The 11,323-nt window shown below is 39.3% G+C and overlaps 1 non-coding gene across 1 annotated transcript; it reads right to left on the bottom strand.

Annotated features, from left to right (window-relative positions):
* Nucleotides 1-2,737: 2,737 nt before the first annotated feature.
* On the bottom strand, nucleotides 2,738-2,955 carry LOC136336828 (small nucleolar RNA U3). Its single transcript, XR_010731609.1, has one exon. It is a non-coding gene; the product is annotated as a small nucleolar RNA U3 (small nucleolar RNA).
* Nucleotides 2,956-11,323: the final 8,368 nt, after the last annotated feature.

Here is an 11,323-nt window from a genome sequence, read left to right as displayed (position 1 = left end):
CATGATAACCTCTTGAAAAGTTAAGTCAAAGTTCACTGTTTTCATCCTTGAGTTAATGGTTTCTTTTTTCCCCCTCAATAAAAGAAACCGCATTAAAAAAATTATACTGGTACCTTCCGATGAATATATGTATGACCTAAAACGAGAGGGTTTTTTTTAGAGGAGAACAAAACATATAAGAATGCAGAATTCTTATACATTCTGGATTATATTTCTGTGCTATTTCTCAGATTACTATTTGACCTTGAGAAAGTAACTTTTCTTTGGATTTCAGTTCCCCATGGGTCCAACAGAGGTGACAGGACTCATTAGCTGGTATACATTTCTACCTTATAAAAAAGGGATTAATGAGTCAATGTTTGTAAACAGCTTTGAGCTCTTTGGGAGGCAGCTGTTGTATAAATACAAATTATTAATAAAGTATTTATATGATGATTGCAGGGAATGTTAACAGTCCTTGAGTAAAGAAGTCATCAATTATTTGGCACATTCTGTGGGAGTGGAAGGAGGGCTACAGAATAGCGACGCTCGACGGGCTCAGCAAATATCAATACTTGGAGACACAGACTATGAAATGAGAATGGCAGCAATTGCCATGATAGCAAGAAATTGTTTTAGTGAGGATCTTTCAGGTTAAAAGGGTGGGGAAATAGTTTAGGATATCTCAATATTAGTTATTCACTGTAAAGGATATCTGAGAAACATGAGATCATATTCTGACAGCTAAAAAAATCACTCATCCTGTCCAGTGAAAGGAGCTCTTGAAATCTCAGAAGACATCTGTGGACTTCATCTTTATCCTTTCTGCTTTACTCATTATGTGCCAAGTTTCTCTCTCATCCTCTAGGATAACAGTTTTATGTTTTTATTCACCCCTTGCTTTCTTTTGAGTTATGGCTGCTACAACCTCATGGTTTCTGCTTAATAACTTTTGTCTATATGGCTCTTGGCTTTTGCTTCTTTCTCTTGTCAGTGGTTCTCTCTCATATCTTGTATTTTAACATCCAGAGAGGGAAGATTTGAGCAGTCTGGTCAGATTCAGTTACTAATGAGCATAAGGAGAACCTACTGGGCAAAGTTCTCATGTTTGCTTACTTCACAGGCCTACTCATGCTTATTTATTGGGTGGGAGAATCCCTTTGCTTTAGACACTAATTGTTATTGCAATGAATTGTGAAGAAAATTGTAGGGAACATTAGATAAGAAATATCTTTGGAAAGAAATAGTCTTAGGCCACTGAGCCCCAAGGTGGCTTAAGGGCAGGGCAGCTCAGTGCTACCTTGACTGTCCACAAATGAGGATGAAATCAGTGAGGAATCAAGGTTAGGGTGCTGTTATTTATCTCTATAAACATTTTAGGTTCTTTATATGTTAATCTTTCTGAATATTTAAAAAAGGGAATGTTTCAACTTGGAAATAATGCTTTCTTTGTTGCGAGTGTTTGAGAAAATAATTATTTTGGTGGCTTTAACCATAAAAGTTTTGTGTTTAAATATGTTCATCTATTTTGTTAATGGTCTCTAGACTTTGTGGCTTGATTAAAACATTTCTTTCACCAAAATTATAAAAATATATCTTCCAGTAATGTTTTCTAGTACTTTATAGTTCTGTTTTGTTTGTTTTTAATTTTTGATATTTAGTCTTTCTTATGAAGGTGGAGGAAGCATAACAGTATAAGGAAATGTCAATAAACTAACTTTAGTCTTTGAGAGATCAAAAAATGAAATAAAGATATAGGCACTTTAAAGTAATGACATTATTAATTTTTAAACAATTTTTAAAAATTTTATATAGAAAAAATAAGTAGTATAATTTTCCTCCACTCCTCATTAAACAGTTATAAAAACTGACCATATAGTAGGCCACAGGCAAACTTCCACTAAATTCTCCAAGAGGTTAACCTCTCTCTTCCATTAAAACTCAACTGCTTTCCTAAGCAAATTCTGGGTGACATAGCTGATTAGAATTTAATCTGAAAAGAATTTACAGATAAACAAATATGAAACAGTACCTGTAAAAAATTTTGGGATACAACAAAATCTCTATTTAAAAAAATTATATAGCATTAAGGGATTTATTGTTGAATAAGAATAAAAATAAATAATTGATTGTTTTAATTTAAGAAATAAGGAAAATAGCAATACCCAATTAAAGCCAAGAAAACAAGAGAGAAGAAGAAAGGTAAAAGAAATATTAAATAGTAGTAGTAAATAGTCACCAGGAATACTTAGACAAACCTTGAAATAATTAATTAGAACAGAGGAAAAAGGTAGATTTGAGAAGTAAATATAGGAATTTTAAAAAGCTTAATAATGGAACCAAACCATTGGCTATTCTAAATAGGGGGAGGGAGGAAGAGAAATGTGCAAGTAACCCAAGGAAAACCATAGCCATAGAGGAAATGTCTGGACTATGCTTCAATGGACAGTGAACTTAAAATTCTCAAATTAAATAAATGAAACAATATGAACGACAGGTCAAACAATATAAATGACCTGAAAAAATATGAATAACCAAAACTGACTGAAGGGAGTTTGAAAACCCGAGTAGGATAAACCATGAGGACATAGTAAGTGGAGGAGGATGGCAGTGGCACAGGACATAGTAAGATAGATCGTTGAGCAAAATAACAAATCCAGACCTAATATATATGAAACTGTGACAAACAAGAAGGGGGAAGGTGCCTCAAAGTAAAATGAGGGAAAAGAGGATTTTTATTATTATTATTATTTTTTTCACCACTCAGACTGCGTTCTCTCCCTCTTTCTTACTCTCCCAAAGGCAGAGAATAAGGATCATCAATGGCAAAAGGCAGTTGCACAAGCAACACCAAGAGCCGGCTTCACGCTCAGGAGAGAACACTGTAGCTCCTCCTCGTGGTTTCGGGTACTCTACACGGTCAGAGAAACCTCTCTAGTAACAAACTATAGAAATGATCCCTGAAAGTATAGTCTTGAAAGAGGAGTTTTTGACCAAGTGTGCTGGGTAACTCAGTCAACATTTTGAAATCAATCATTATCCTTACTTTATAACTTACACCAAAATTATTTTTAATCAAATTAAATTTAAATTAAAAAACCCAATTATGGTAAAATACAGGTGAATATTTATATCATCTTGAGAGGGAAGACGGACAAAAGCCACAAAGCAAATGCCATTGGAGGTAACCAGGTTTAAATTTAAAAGATTTGTTTTCAAAACTACTCAAAACTATCAACTCATTTTAAAAAGGACTTGGGATAATATTTGCAATATATGTCCTAGAAAAAGTGTTGATCTTCTTAATACATAACAAGTTATGTCAGTGGACTCCATTCATGCACATTGGAACACTCTAGGAGCAAGAAGATTAATGCAAGAAAATGGAATAAACAGTCCCCAAAATAACAAAACGCCATTTATTGATCAACTCTCAAATGCCAAGAATATTCTCACAGGGGGTTATTTTTTAACCCATGTGTAAGAGGTTAGGATATGAAAATCTTCAATGGGCCAAATGCTGTTCCAGAGAAAATACATATATTAAAGGTATATTATAGGTGGAGCGCCTGGAACTTTTAGGGCAGTGAGACTGTTTTGTGCGATACTATAATGATGGGTACATGTCATTAGACATTTGTTAAAACCTATCAGATGTGCAACACTGAGAGTGAACCCTGATGCAAACTGTGGACTTTGGATGGTAACAGTTTGTCGATGTAGGTTCATTGACTGTAACAAATGGCCCGCGGAGAGGGATGTGGAGAGTGCAGGAGGCTGTGCCTGTGTGAGGGAACCCTCTGTACTTTCCACTTAATATAGCTGTGAACCTAAAACTGCTCTAAGCAAAGGCATATTGAAGAGGCTAACTCCGTGAGCCATGTCACACGGTACGGTTTTACATTTCTTCATTCTCTGTTTTCAACTGCTCTGTCAGATTCCCCTGGTCACGTGTCTAGGTCAGAGTCTATAACTTCACATTAATGTCTGGACCATTCTGAAACTTGAATCTCTCCTCTGCCCCTTAGAACAGTTGTAGCTGGGACCCTGACAGCTTGAGTTGGTGGGTGAAGACGGTAGGTGATTTTACTTGGAGAAACCTTCCTGCCTCTTCAAGGCCTTGCTCCTCCTGTGGGTTGGGGCAAAGAGTGGGGAGATAAAGTAGATAGGTGTGTCCTTACCTAGTGGATGATATTGCAGGCAGGTCTTCATTTTCTGTGTCTGCTTCTCTTCATGTTGAGCTTTCAAATGGGATGCATGTCTGAATACTATGGAGAGCCCTATTGCACTTCTCCATTGCACTGTTCCTGAATTGGGAAATCAAGCTTTAGACACAATTCTTCCTTCATCTCTCAGCTCCATCTTATAGTCTATTGCTGTTGGTGTCCCTTTGCTCAGTGGTAGGTCTCCTACGGAGTACTGGCCAGGGAGACAAAGTATGAGGCACTTTCTCTAGAGTCCAGTTAAGCATCCTGTATTCTTGCCAAAAAGCATATGTGTAGGAAAGTTTTTTGCCATTCTCTGTCATTTCTTTTCAATACTTCTCTAATCCCACAAAGCCAGGGCTAAATTAGCAAGTCCACTGACTAAGCAGGTGTCCAATTAAGAGTCACATGTCATTTCTCCCTTCCTATTATCACACTGTTCTCTATGAGTAACTCTTTTGGAATATCCCCCTCTTTATCTTGGCTTGAAAGTGTGGGAAAAGTGGTGTATTCCGTAAGGTCTTGTGATACTTGACTGATTTCCTTCTCTGTTCTGGTCAGTCTTCTAACATAGATTGGGAAGGGGGTTTAGGTGAGAAATGGTGGTACAAGCTGGTTATAGCCAGACCCAAGGTTCACACTTTAATAAGCATTCAGGAGAGGTGTCTAATCTCATAGGTAGGTGCCTTTCTTTTGAATGTGTTATCTTTGGAACGTGTCTGTTTGAACAATATATTGGTCTAATACAGGGGTCCCCAAACTATGGCCCACGGGCCACATGCGGCCCCCTGAGGCCATTTATCCGGCCCTCGCAGCACTTCTGGAAGGGGCATCTCTTTCATTGGTGGTCATTGAGAGGAGCATAGTTCCCATTGAAATACTGGTCAGTTTGTTGATTTAAATTTACTTGTTCTTTATTTTAAATATTGTATTTGTTCCCGTTTTGTTTTTTACTTTAAAATAACATATGTGCAATGTGCATGGGGAATTGTTCATAGTTTTTTTTACAGTCGGCCCTCCAACGATCTGAGGGACAGTGAACTGGCCCCTGTGTAAAAAGTTTGGGGACCCCTGGTCTAATACATTCTAGTTTCAGGGCAGCAGCAAAGGTTCCTCTTAGAACATTGTTTGGTCATATTTTGGTTTGATTTTGTTTCAACTCTGCAGCTTTTCTCTACTGTTGAGGTTGTCTTGGCATAGATGATGTGTTTGTTTACCTTGGAGGGACAGCTTTATATCCTATCTTCTCTAGTACCAGGTACTCACAGAGAGAGGCAGCCATAGGCTATACACTTTGCCCTGCTAAATAGTCTATACCACAAACCCCTTCTCTAAACAGGACTTCTCTCCCTTCACCTAAAAAGCATCTGGGTAGCTTTATGGAAGCTTACTTTACCTGGAACATCCAGGAGCCTGTCCAGAATCTCTGATGGCATTGATGGCAGTGGTCTCCAACCTTTTTTGGGCCATGGACCGGTTTATTGTCAGAAAATATTTTCACGGACCGGCCTTTAGGGTGGGATGGATAAATGTATCATGTGACTGAGACAAGCTTCAAGAGTGAGTCTTAGATGAATGTAACAGAGGGAATCTGGTCATTTTTTAAAAATAAAACATCATTCAGATTTAAATATAAATAAAACGAAAATAATGTAAGTCATTTATTCTTTCTCTGCGGACCAGTACCAAATGGCCCACGGGCCAGTACTGGTCCGCGGCCCGGGGGTTGGGGACCACTGATTTATGGTGCCCTCCGATATTTGTGGGAACCGGAGTGTTTATATTTCCCCTCCGTTTTCTCCTAAGCACTTGGTAGTGTGGCTCCGCTCAAGTTCTGGCTCAGGCTGCTCTGGCAAACCTGCCTTGGGAAAATTTTCAAGTGAGAAGCAGCCACATGTGTCCATGTCTCCCCCACCCCCCAAAAACCCCTCATAGTAAGGTGCTTCTATGAACTTCAGTACTTCTTGCTCAGGGCATGAGTGAATCCACATCTTTTTGAAGGATAAACCTGGAAAGAAGATGCTGGTTTCCCTTTCTCACTGGAATTCCTGATCTCTTTGAATGAGTTTCTTGGAGCCCTCCCTATCCCCACTTTACCTTCAAAGGAAAGATGGAGGTAAGATCTTACCATCAACTGTTCTCCCTATAGATGCCAGTGACTCTCTTCCCACCCCATCCTGCAGGTTCTGAGGAAGAGGAAAGATATGGTGAAGGATTGAGGAAGTATAGTAGCTTATAGGACTAGCACTAGTTTAACTGCCTTCTTTGTGAGCCTGAGAAAACTTGTCCAGCTGCAATTTTGGAGTCCTCTCTTTAAAATGCGGTGTTCTTTTTTTTTGTATTTTTCTGAAGCTGGAAACGGGGAGAGACAGTCAGACAGACTCCCGCATGCGCCCGACCGGGATCCACCCGGCACGCCCACCAGGGGCGACGCTCTGCCCCTCCGGGTTGTCGCTCTGCCACGACCAGAGACACTCTAGCACTTGGGGCAGAGGCCAAGGAGCCATCCCCAGCGCCTGGGCCATCTTTGCTCCAATGGAGCCTTGGCTGCGGGAGGGGAAGAGAGAGACAGAGAGGAAGGAGGGGGGCGTGGAGAAGCAAATGGGCGCTTCTCCTATGTGCCCTGGCCGGGAATTGAACCCGGGTCCCCCGCACGCCAGGCTGACACTCTACCGCTGAGCCAACCGGCCAGGGCCTAAAATGCAGTGTTCTTAATGTTTTCTCAACTCATCTGTAGTCTCAGGTTACTGATTCTGAAGTGACGGGAGAAATTGCCATCATCCTCTTACTTACATTTAGAGTTAGAAAAACATGATTCCTTTGGTGAAGTCCTCTTTCCCTCCCTCCCATATTTTTCTTCAGGGTTTGGTGTTTGACTATGTGAAGAGTAATTCTGATAAGAAGAGGGAGGATGAATAAATAAATAAATTATCATAGTATCACTATCCACACTATTCAGGGTAACTCATATTTCACATATCTTCAAAATCCTATAGGCAAAAATATCCTGAACAGGTGTAAGAAAGAGAGACACTGTGAGTAACTAGGCATATATAGATATCAATGCTATGAAAATAAAAAAAGTAATATCACAAAGTTTTTAGTAATTTAATCTCACTTAATCCTTTCAAGCAATATTAAACCAAGCATCAGAAACTTACCTAATCCTTTTATGAATTCACTCTTCACTTGCTTACCACTTAATCATCTGATTTTGGTTGACTTCATGTAACTAACTTCCTTGTCTGATCATGAATTGTCCCCAACAGGCTGCACTGACTGTTCCCCAGCCCCATGAGTGTTATAGCAACAGAATGGGTGCAGTACTTGCCTCTATGACAGGGGTAAACAGAAATTACCTATTGGAAAGACCTTGCTTGGTGGAGGAAATGCAAGGGCTGACTTCCTTCCCCGTATATAACGGGGTGGCTATGGGAACATCAGTTAAGCACATCAGTCCTCAGTTTCTTCTTTGTAAAATTAGTTAATGAATTACATTAAAAAGCTTCAAAAATTCCTCCCTAGTAAACAATACTATAGATATAATATCTTTTAAAAAATCTTATTCTTGCCTAATATAAAAGGCTTAACGAGCAATCTTCTCATAAACTGAAGTTTGTTCATTTGATTGTAATATGTAATTACACAGTTAGCTAGAAAATATGTACTCTCATGGAGCAGAGTAAGAATATAAGTTAGTTAAAGTATGAGTTACTCTGAAATACTGGGGTAATATTTTGCTTTAGGTTATTTACCTTCCCAATTTTATTCTGTTTATGTTAATATAAAATGGATTTTAACCTATAAGGAAATATTAATTGGAAATTGTTTTTATGACAATTTAAACTATGAATAACCTATAAATTTATAATTAACAGATCACTGATATTTATTTGAAGCTTATTATGTATCAGATATTATGTCAGGTGATTTTGATACTGTTGGGCAAATAAAATGTATTATGCTCACTTTGTTAAAGTGGAGCTGCCCACATGGAGGCCGTTGCCCAGGTGATATTAATATGTTTGTAGCCTGGGGCTCAGTTTTGGGATTAAGCCTTTCCCACCCGTTTTGATGTGGGGTGGTACAATCCAATTATGCCTCAGAGAAGTGACTTTGTATTAGAGACTTCCCTATTTTGTATATTGGATTAGAGATTGTGAAGCTACAATATAAAATGGGGGCAGACCGAGAGTTTGCTTTCTTGGTTCCTGGGATGATTAGCAGAGGGAGCAGAGCAGAGAGCAGAAAGAGGCCATGTGGCCAGGAGAAGCAGCCAAAATGGTGGAGTGCTGAGTGAGATGCCAGTTTGTGTAGAGTTTGTATCTGGGATAAGGAAGGAGATGGGGAACTGAGGAGAATAAGGCTGGTGAGCTAGAAACCTTTGATTCTAGGAAACTCGGATAAGTCAGTGGCTTTGTGAGCACTGAATGTGAGTGGGTTTTGGAGTCCAGTATGTGTTTTTACTTGCCCGCCGGGTGCAAGCTAGAATTAAAGAAAATGGCCTGTCAGTTTTTGGCTCCATTGTTTCTTTACCGACTGTCCGAATCCAATGCAAACCTTCATGGGCCAGGCGGCTGTGATGGTAGCCCTGGCTGCTGGCTTTACAGATACATTATCTTAATTTAATCTGAATGGTTAAAATATTTGCCCAAGGTCATACGGCTATTAAAGGACTGGCATTCCAAACTGGGTTTGCTTTTTATTTCACAGCTTGGACTTCTAACCAGAGTTTTGCATTTTTCTCTCGACTCCCTCAGGGGCTTGATGCTACATTACACACTGTAATCAGTCTATGTGTTCATAATCTGGGCTACCTTCATGCAAACACAAACCTGGATCAATGCTCATCTCAGCTTCTGAGTACTCCAGATAGCATATCTTTATTTTGTGTTTTTATTGTATTTTATGTGTTTGTTGTTTTTATCTAATAGAGAAAATTTAGTCATTTTAAAAATACAAAAAAACCAGACAGTTCATAATATATATATCCAGCAATCTCACTACCCAGAAATAGTCACTGTGACTATTTCAGTTCTTTTGTCCTCTAATTCTCACTACTGTCTATCTACTCTCTATTTTAAACATTTTTAAAAGTGGTACTGAACTGAACATTATTTTAAGCTTACTTTCACCCTTCACTGAACAATGTGCAGTAGTTCTATACTTTTCCAAGTGAAATATTTCTGAAAAAATGTGTGTGAAAGCCAAATGTTAGGTCCAATAGGAGAGTCAGATCAGAGTGGGAGTGGGAGAATGAGTCCTTCCCAGAGAACAGAAAGATGTTACCAAACCCTCAATTATTGTTTCCACAGGTGTGGCTTTTCTTAGGCATTAGCAAGTGAATAGAGGCTTCCCTGGCCCCTGGTAGGAACAGGAGGTAGCTGCCAGTTTGGACATTAACATTGGGCCATCAACCATTGCACAGTGACCCTATGAACTATAAGAGCCAACTCAGGAATTTCTCTTCTGTTGGTGCCGTTTTCCACATTCATACCTTTGTAAGGTCTTAGAGGAAAGCAGGGATCCTCCAATCACTAATTACTGCCAGAGAGGGCCCATGTTCATCTCATTATGACATTGGATTATACCATTCTTTTTTTTTTTTTTAAGGAGCGGACAATTTCTTCTCTTAGTTTATAACCACTGGCCTGAGAAGCAGTTTGAGCCCTGATTACTTAATTAATCAAATGACTATTTAAAAGAATTGATATTGAGTACTACTTTGTATGTCCCAGGGCTGCCATGACAAATTATCACAAACTGGGTGGTTTACAAAATAGAAATGTCTTTGCTCACAACTCTGGAGGCCAGGGTTCAGAAATCAAGATGTTGGCAGAGCTGCACTCCTTCTGAAGGCTCTAGGGGAGAACCCTTCCTTGCTTTGTCCAGCTTTTAGTGGCTGTTGGCCCTTCAGCCTCTGCCTCCACCTTCACGTGGCCTTCTCCTCTGTGCGTTTCCCTTCTTGTGTCTCATAGGACACATCATTGGTCTTAGGGCTTGCTCGATAACCCAGGATGATCTCATGTAGAGATCCTCAACTTAATTACATCTTCAAAGACCCCTTTTCCAAATAAGATCACCCTCCCAGGGTCTGGGTGGACATAATTTGTATTTGGGTGGAGCGGCTTAGTGTTGAACATTATTCAACCCTCTACACTCCTGGACTCCAGAGACGTTGAACATGAGCTCGTGTGAAAGACACTTAATTATAACATAGTATAGTAAGTATTAGAAAACAGGCACAGCAAAATTGCTGTTTAACACAGAGAAGGAGTGGAGAGTTGGGATGATGGGATGTAGGTGCCTGGGGAGCCTCATAGAGATTGACATTTCAGGTCAAAATAGAATGATTCATTTGGGGACTTGACAAAGTACTTTTTTTTCTTTAAAGAAAAAAACATGGTTGATTTAAAATATGGTTATTTTAAACAAGGTTTAAGTTAGAGAGTGAATTGGTTTTGAACATTAGAGAATGGTGGGGACTGGGGTGAACTGAAGAGCAAGTACAGTAACTTGGGGTATGATTAGGATGAGTGATCCTCCAGACCACTCTTTTACCCTTGTGTTCAAATTTGATCAGCATTCACTCCTGTTTGGATAAACTGGCTTTTCTTTTGAACAATGAGCTCCTGTGTAACAATTTTTAAATACATTGAGACTTCCTTCCATTCCTAGTGCCTTGTTCTAATCTACTTCAGCCTCTTAGTTTCTTCTTTGGGGTATTCTCATAGGTGTGCCCATCCCCCTTTCATGGATCCGGGCTCCAGTATCCAGTCTGTCTTCTCTACCCCTTTGATCTTTCCTTCACATCAGTCACATGACATAATTATAAATTAAATGAATTGTTTTCATGTCAGTTTTCTCCACTAGTTTGAAAGTTTCGTGAGAGCAGAAATCATGTCTTTGTTATCTTTCCTATCCATGCTCTGTTCCCAGTATCTATTGCCTAAGAGTAATTTAGGTAATTTATTAAGCAAATAAGTGAACTGGGGCAAAAATGTGCATTCAGTCTTCAGTGCTACCAGCGTCCAGTTTTATAGAAGGAAGCGCATAAAATCTCAGTCCAAGATTTATCTTCTACTGTCAATGGTGCAATAGTTTTAGCTAATGATCATTCACATTCGTGTTAGGCAAAC

The sequence above is a fragment of the Saccopteryx bilineata genome, chromosome 4, assembly GCF_036850765.1.
Source record: "Saccopteryx bilineata isolate mSacBil1 chromosome 4, mSacBil1_pri_phased_curated, whole genome shotgun sequence".
NCBI lineage: Eukaryota > Metazoa > Chordata > Mammalia > Chiroptera > Emballonuridae > Saccopteryx > Saccopteryx bilineata.
The sequence above is the reverse complement of the archived record's forward strand: the minus strand, read 5'-3'. Positions and strand labels throughout refer to the sequence as shown.